Source organism: Capsella rubella, unplaced genomic scaffold (genome assembly GCF_000375325.1).
Source record: "Capsella rubella cultivar Monte Gargano unplaced genomic scaffold, Caprub1_0 scaffold_5, whole genome shotgun sequence".
NCBI lineage: Eukaryota > Viridiplantae > Streptophyta > Magnoliopsida > Brassicales > Brassicaceae > Capsella > Capsella rubella.
In genome coordinates, this window is record NW_006238919.1 from 4,615,618 (window position 1) to 4,622,106 (window position 6,489).

General features: G+C 39.7%; 1 long non-coding RNA gene and 1 other non-coding gene across 2 annotated transcripts; one reads left to right on the forward strand and one right to left on the reverse strand.

Moving 5' to 3' along the window:
- The first annotated feature begins 3,166 nt into the window (after positions 1–3,166).
- On the forward strand, positions 3,167–5,434 carry LOC111830527. Its single transcript, XR_002833938.1, has 2 exons — positions 3,167–3,616; positions 4,092–5,434. It is a non-coding gene; the product is annotated as an uncharacterized LOC111830527 (long non-coding RNA).
- LOC111830829 lies at positions 4,679–4,786 on the reverse strand. Its single transcript, XR_002834157.1, has one exon. It is a non-coding gene; the product is annotated as a small nucleolar RNA R71 (small nucleolar RNA).
- Positions 5,435–6,489: the final 1,055 nt, after the last annotated feature.

Below are 6,489 nucleotides of genomic sequence, written 5' to 3' on the forward strand. Positions count from 1 at the left end.
GTATCAGTTGTTAAGGAGTAGATTGACATTAATGAGCTTGTTCTTTATGCCTATTTATAGTATGTTTCATCAATGAAAGTTGAGATTAGAAAGTGCTATAGATCTGATAATCTTTGCCAAGAGATTGGACTGATTAGGTTAAGTGGTTCATTGTCTAGCATTAGATCTATCTGAGCATGTTAAGCATCCAAAAGATACTAAGAGGATTCATCACCCCATTACCCCATTCTTTATGCCTATTTATAGTATGTTTCATCAATGAAAGTTGAGATTAGGAAGTGCTATAGATCTGATAATCTTTGCCAAGAGATTGGACTGATTAGGTTAAGTGGTTCATTGTCTATGATTAGATCTATCTGAGCATGTTAAGCATCCCAAAGATACTAAGAGGATTCATCACCCCATTAGCCCATCCTTATGACCATTTGTTTATCTGATTGATTATCTGCTTTTATTTACTGCTTTCAATTCTGCTTCTTTAGTTTACTTTTATGCTTTAGAGTTTATTTAACTAACCCCTGAACTACTTGGCTTGACTTGATTAGATCTGTTATATCTTCATTGTTTGCAATTCATTCATCTGGATCGATACCTCTTATGCTACATCGCTAAGGGGAATTAAACTCCAAGGGTATAAAAATACCTGTTTCAATTTGGCGCCGCTGCCATTTGGATGTTATTTGTTCCATTTAGGATCCCAGTTCTATCTAGATAGTGTTCTTTTACTTTCAATAATATTTGATTAATTATTTCTACCTTTGCTACTTGTCTGTCTTGCATTTCAGGTACACTCGACCGAGCTACACTCTGCACTCGATAAGTTTTTGATGAACCAGCAGAAGAATGTACACTTTGTTCAAGAGGAGGAGACCTTCCAACCTAATGATGGTGATTGTGCTAATATTGAGAAGGTGAGCTATATCCAGAATCAAGGAGGTTACCAAAAGGGTTACAACAACTAAAAACCCAACCCGAATCTTTCTTATAGAAGCACCAACGTCGCGAACCCCCAGGATCAAGTCTATCCGCCTCAACAACAACAGTTCCAGAACAAGCCATATGTTGGCTTTAATAAAAAACAAGCTTTTCAACGTCAACAACAGTCCCAAGGTTCTTATCAACAGCCTATATCACACCCTCCAGGATTCCAACAGCACCCTACTAATGTACACCCAGAACAAGATATTCAAACAACACTTCATCAGCTTCTCCAAGCACAGAACAATAGCGCCCGGAACAAGCCATGCAGTTAGCCGAGCTTCGCAACGAGATGCGTGAGTCTCTTTACAGGAGCTCCACCAAAAGTTCGATTCTTTAAACAAAAGGGTAGTTATCTTAGAAGGCAACCAACCCTCCACATCTTCTGGCCAACTCCCAGGAAAGTCTATCATGAACCCTAAAGAATTTGCTACTGCTCATGCGATTACTCTGGGAAAACCATTCCCAATTATCACTGAAGACAATGAGGTTCAAGAGGGGGAGGATTCAGCCCAAATGTGTACCCTACACGGTGAACCCGATCGAGTCTACAACAGGCACGACCGTGCCAATGGTGAACCCGATCAAGTCTACCAAAGACTCGACCAATCCGATCAAAGGTACCATGAACCCGATCGAGCCCGATATCGTGTACGCTGCTTGTCTGACAGGTTGTGTGAATTAAGTTCCGACGAGCCTATTCGCCCGATCAGAGCTACCAGCCCCAAGCCTTCAAATCGAAGACCACTACTCTACCTTGAAGAATCTAAGGCAGAAATCAAGGAAGAATATAACCACATTCTTGATTCACTATCAGGGAACGATCAGCTGAAGGCTTTGGTGGATGTTTTCGCCAACATTCCCTCCTACAGGGAGATTCTCAAAGAAGTCCTATTGGAAAGGATGCAGCAAAGGAAGAGTTGGATTCCACCCTCTCAAGATTCTGATTTCTCCAGGAAGATGGGGGATCCTGGAGCTTTCACACTCCCCTGCTCAATCCGATCAATGATCTTCAACGCGTGTTTATGCGACACAGGCGCTTCGATTAGCTTGATGCCCCTCTCAATAGCTCAGCGGATGGGCTATACAACCTTTACACCATGCAGCCTGACGATTGTGATGGCGGACAGAAGCTTTAGACAACCCGTAGGGGTATTGGAGGATCTCCTTGTTGAAACTGGAGGAGTAAAGATTCCCACTGATTTTCTGATTCTCGAGATGGAAAGGGAACCTTAGTATCAACTAATTCTAGGAAGACCATTTCTAGCCTCAGCAGGTGCAGTTATTGATATGAGAATGGGGGTCATGACTCTTGATCTTGTTAGAGGGACGAGGAAGATCAATATGGCGTATCCGCACCAAAGTACAACGTTCAGAATAGAAGAAACCTCGACCTCTTCTCCAACTTGTGTTGAGCTCCAGGAGATCATGACTCTCAAGAAAGACTTAAGGCGGCTAGCAACCACCATTCAAGGATTAACCGAGGAAATTGTGATGTTGAAGAAGAAGAACGACATCTTGACTTCTACGAAAGCAAAGAAGGTATTTACTTTCAAGAAGAGACATGCTGCAAGGAAGAAGTATCAGATACATTGGTCATTGGCATTGGAGAGAATGGTTGAACCTCTCCATTTTTCAAACACTTCGTGAGGATTATACCAAGTCAAGCTTAGCGACTATAAACAAGCTCACTTGGGAGGAAGTACCAAAGGTATCCCTGTACATATTTCTTTAAGTTTTTAAAATTTGATAATCTTTTTAGTTTGATGTGTTTTCAGGTTTGAATGTGAGTGAAGAAAGGTGTTATTGGGCCAAGATAAGGGAAGAAGGGAGAAAGAGTAAATTTGATCCTTAAGCCCAATTTCACAAGCCCATTCGGTCGAGTCAACACCCACACAAACGGGTCAACGCGATTCGATCGAGTCAATCTCGACCGTCCGATCGAGTCAATCTGAGCCACCCGATCGGGTTCATCTCAGCCGTCCGATCGGGTCAAAGGTAACGGTCGGGTCAATGGTCAGCTCGATTTGAAATTCAAATTTTGAACCAAGCCCGACCAAAAACGCTCCTCTTTCAGATTTTTGTCCCCTCTCACCCTCTTTATAACATCTAAACTCAACCAAAACCTCTCCACTCTCTCATTTTGCTAAAAATTCATATATCTCTCTAGAATTCTCTCTTCATTCTCTCTAGATTCTTGGTTGATAGAATTTCTGGGTTTGATTTCATTTGCCTCTTGTTCCTCTCATTCCCTGGTTTGTTGATAAACTTGCTTTCGATTCTTCACATTTTTTGGGTTTGTTTGTATAATTGAACCTTGTGTTCTTATTTTTTGGGTTTATTTTCAAGATTGTTCTTAGTGTTCTTATTTTCCGGGTTACTAACCTATTAAATTTGAGTTTTGAGTTTCTCATTCCCAGAAAACAAGAATGTCTTCAAGGATTCCTCAACCCAGAAGGAAGAGCCTCTCAAGATCACAACGAGAAGCTCATCACAGCCAATCTGCCAAAGAAATTGCAAGAAATTTCTTGACAATCCAAGCCACTGGAACCGGACTCGATCGGGTCAGAAGCGGAAGAAGAGAAGCCCGAGCACAAACCCGATCACCCGATCGGGCCAGTCGTGTGTAGAAAGACTTGTTGATTAGCCCATCCTTAAGACCATTGTTTATCTGATTGTTTACCTGATTTCATTTCTGCTTTCAATATTGCTTCTGTAGTTCTTGCATTCTTAGTTTCATTTCAGTAGTTCTCTTTGATCATTTAGTTTATCTTCAGTACTGTTCTTAGATTTTTAATTTATCATTTTGTAGTTTACTTTTCTGCATTAGAGTTCTTTAAACCAAAATTATAACTGCTTGGCTTGACTTGATTAGTTCTGCTATATGTTGATTGTTTACAATACATCCATTTAGATCGATAACCTCTTATGCTACATCTCATTGGGGAATTGAACTCCAAGAGCAAATAAAACGCTTGTTTCTATTTGGCGTCGCTGCCGGATGTTATTTGTTCCATTTAAGATCCCATTTCTATCTAGATCAAGTTCTTTTTATTTCGTTTCTATTCGATCACTGATTTCTACCTTTGCTACTTGTCTGTTTTGCATTTCAGGTGCACTCGACCGAGCCTCCTGCAGTTCCGATCGAGCCTGACCACGTGTTTCTGATCGAGCAATCTTGCACGCACACCAGATCCAAGGGCAACCAGCACCTACTCAATTACCTCAACAACATTGACCGCTTGCCTAGACAACTCTGAAAGCAACGCGTTAAAACATCAGACATCAACACTCAGCAAGTGGAAATGGACCCTCCACCACGGGCACCAACACTAAACGGAGCCGGTGATGCCCCACGAAACCACACAACTCGACAAGGGATAGTCCCTCAAGCAGTCCAGAAAACCAACTTCGAGATAAAGAGTAGCCTCATTTCAATGATACAGGGAAATAAATTACATGGATTATCAATGGAAGACCCTCTCGATCACCTCGATGAGTTCGATCGAATGTGTGGCTTAACAAAAATATACGGTGTGAGCGAAGACGGGTTCAAGCTCCGATTGTTCCCTTTCTCCCTTGGCGATAAAGCTCATTAATGGGAGAAGTAATTGCCCGCTGGATCAAACACAACTTGTGAGGAGTGCAAGAAAGCATTCTTGTCCAAGTTCTTCTCCAATGCACGAACCGCACGAACCGCACGATTGAGGAACAACATCTCTAGCTTTGCTCAGCGCAACAACGAAACCTTCTATGAAGCATGTGAGAGATTCAAAAGCTATTAGTCATAATGTCCTCACAACGGTTTCAGCAACGAGTCGCTGCTTAGTACTCTCTACCGAGGAATACTACCCAAGTTTCGCCTATTTCTCGATACGGCCAGCAATGGAAATTTTCTAAACAAGGATGTTGAAGCTGGCTGGGAACTCGTGGAGATTCTAGCTCAGTCCGATGGAACGTACAATGAGGACTATGAGAGAACCGTTCGGGGAAACACAGAACAAGAGGACAAGTATAAGAAGGATATGAAGGCACTAAACGACAAGCTCGATAAATTTATGATGAACCAGCAGAAGAGTGATAACTTTGTTCAAGAGGAGGAGACCTTTATCCATCATGATGGTGATTGCGAAAATAATGAGGAGGTAAGCTATATCCAGAATCAAGGAGGTTACCAAAAGGGTTACAACAACTATAAACCCTACCCGAATCTTTCTTATAGAAGCACCAACGTTGCAAACCCTCAAGATCAAGTCCATCCACCTCAACAACAACAATTCCAGAACAAGCCATTTGTTGGCTTTAATCAAAAACAAGGGAATGTAAATGATAATTGACCTTTCGTAAGAAGCTTTTGAGCATGCAAATCTTCCAGATTCATTTAACGATATCAAAAATATTATCTGTAAGTTAGGAATGAACTGTGAGTCTATTTACGTATGGGAGATTCCACTTATATTTACTTCAATTCACTTAAAGCAAAATGTCTATTGATAGCGACGGAAAGATGTTGTAATAGGTAGATTATAGCATTTTCAGTAATGTTTTGATAGGTGTTATACATAGAATAGTGTTATATTCATGTGCTACAATAGGTGGGATACAACAGCGAAATTTTAGTGCGAATATATAATTTTTTTATTTTGTTTTAGAAATTTATAGAAATTCATTTTATTTGCTATAGTTGGTCAAACAACAATAAAATTTTGCAACGCTATATTAAATTTGTTGATGGTTAAATTTCAAAGCTATTGTTTTAGATCATTACGTATTTTGTTTGCTATGATAAATATTTTCATAATGCTATCTATTGTTATATTTTAAACATGTTTTCAATAATAAAAATACATTTACATTTCAAAAGCAACATATTTATTCAACTTAAGAAGCTTCAAATATAGATAATACAAGTCTCAATCTAAAAGACATTAAGTATACTTGATAAAAGTCTTAATATAAAATAGATTAGTTAGTTAAGAGTCTAGGCAAATTATTCAAACTCGCTAACCTTGACCAATGTGTCTTCATTCCCTATAATATTAAAAATTACCTACATATATTTGGAAACCACTACGAGATGTAAATCAAATCACAAACAACACAATGATTACACCACTTACCAATTTCTTTTGGTATATAAGGCTGCCAATTTTATTCATTTGCTAAGCAATAGATGAACCAAGTGCATCTTTTAGATACTCGATTTCATCTTATGGCCTCCACACTGCTGCATCATCTACCATCACTATGTCCACCCAAACTCTAACTGCATTAGACCCTAAGCGAGTGAAATGGACCATTTGCTCTGGGTTTAGTGAATGCTGACGCCCTTTAAAAACTACCTGCTTCTTTCCACCAATATCCAGCAACTTGACTTTCCTTTTTTCTTTGATAACTCAATCAACATGTTAGGCTGCCATGTTCAGAGAAGTTTACCACTTAATATAGACAAAGTTAAAAGATCCATATTCTGAAAATCACAGGCAAACAATTACCAGAAATCTCCAAGTA